A 2,065-nucleotide genomic window follows, 5' to 3' on the forward strand; every position below is an offset into this window, starting at 1 on the left:
TGATAATTGGTGAAGGTACGCAGAGTGCGGAATAGCAATTTTTTGTTTCTCATCACTAAAAATGCTAGTTCTGGATTATTTCTTTTTGAGTATCGTTGGGTGGTGGGCAGCTTTATGAAGGTGGAACACTGGTTCAGTCAGTTGCACCAAATCGAGCTGACGAGAGTATTCGAAGCAGCAGCTTTTCAAAGCATCAAGTCTTCCTGGAAAATAATTATGGGTTGGGTTGCATACAATACTCATAAGCTTTCCGAGCTGTGCACCAGATACGTTTGCAATGGTTTCAGCATGAGAGATGTGCTGCGTGGGGAGAGGTGAAAGAGGAGTTGAGTTCTGGGGAGCGCGTGATGCAAATGGTTAGCATAAAACAGAAAAGCACTTCAGCAAATCTTTGAACGCCAAGGACCAGCGTTAACTGAAAACTAATGCGAGGGAGGCTTCGAAACAGTTTATTGGAATTGAATCCGACACCAGGGAACTTGCAGCTGAATGAGGACACATAGAAGCAGGAGGAGGCCATTCGGCCCTTCAAGCCCACTCTGCCATTCATTATGATCATGGCTGATCATCAAGTTCAATACCCTGATCCCCCCCCCCCCCCCCCCCATCCCTTTATCCCCAAGAGCTATATCTGATTCCTTCTTGAAATTACACAACATTTTGGCCTCAGCTACTTTCAGTGAATTTCACAGATTCCCCACTCTCTGGGTGAAGAAATTTCTCCTCACCTCAGTCCTAAAAGGTTTACCCTTTCTCCTCAACCTGCGTCCTCTGTACCTGCGTAGGTTGAGATTCTTTTGCCTGTACCAGAAAATGGAAAACCTTTTCAAAAAGAATGAACAACACAGTAACCCCTAGTTCTAGACGAGAGGAAACATCCTCCGCACATCCAGGCCGTCAATACCCATCAGGATCTTAAAGGATTCAACCAGGTTGACTATGCTGAACTGCATTGAGATTTTCTAAGTGCTCCAGACTAACTTGAATGGATTCCAGCAATTTCCTTATGACAGATGTTGAGCTAACTGGTCTGTACTTTCCTGTTTTCTGTCTCCCCTTGAATAGAGGAGGCACATTTGCTTTTTCCAATCTGAAGGAACATTTGCAGAATCTGGGGAATTTTTAGAAAATTAAAATCAATGCATCTACTATCGCAACAGCTGCTTTTTAGACTCTAGGATAAGATCATCAGGATCTGTGACTTGTCAACTCCTCGTTCTAATAATGTTCTCTATCACCTTTCCCTGGTGATATTGTTTCAAGTTCCTACCTTTGTCTTTACAAATTAATAATTTCTGGGATGTTTATAAAGACAGATGCAAATTATCTGTCAATTCATCTGCCATTTCCTTCGCTTCCGTGTTTAATTTCTCATTCCCACTCGAGACCAAGACTCTCTCACCTTTTTCCATAAATAATTACAGAAACTCTTACTATTTTTTTTATATTTCTAGCTAAATTTCTCTCATGCTCTAATCTCACCCTCCTTATTAATATTTTAGTCATTCTTTGCTATATATATATTTATTAATATATTTTGTTCGATCTGCTAACCTGCCACTCATTTGCGGAATTATGCACTTTTTCTTTCAATTTAATACTATCTTTGACTTTAGTTATCCACCGATGCTTTGACCTTCCCTTGGAGTCTTTCCACTGGGATGCATCGTTTGAATATTCGGAAATATCTCCTTGTGTCATTGCATCTCTACTGACCTATCTCCCAACTTAATTTCCAAGTTCAGTTCAACCTGCTCTGTCTTCATGTCCTCATAATTATTTAAGTTTAAAACACTAGTATTGGATCCAGTCCTCTCCCCCTCAAACCCAATGTGAAGTTCAATCATATTATGATCATTGTTACTGAAGGGGCTGGTTTAGCACAGGGCTAAAGAGCTGGCTTTTAAAGCAGGCCAGCAGCACGGTTCAATTCCCGTACCAGCCTCCCCGAACAGGCGCCGGCATGCGGCGACTAGGGGCTTTTCACAGTAACTTCATTTGAAGCCTACTTGTGACAATAAGCGATTTTCATTTCATTTTTCATAATGGTGCCTTTGCTATGAGA

Source organism: Scyliorhinus canicula, chromosome 1 (assembly GCF_902713615.1).
Source record: "Scyliorhinus canicula chromosome 1, sScyCan1.1, whole genome shotgun sequence".
NCBI classification, from domain to species: domain Eukaryota; kingdom Metazoa; phylum Chordata; class Chondrichthyes; order Carcharhiniformes; family Scyliorhinidae; genus Scyliorhinus; species Scyliorhinus canicula.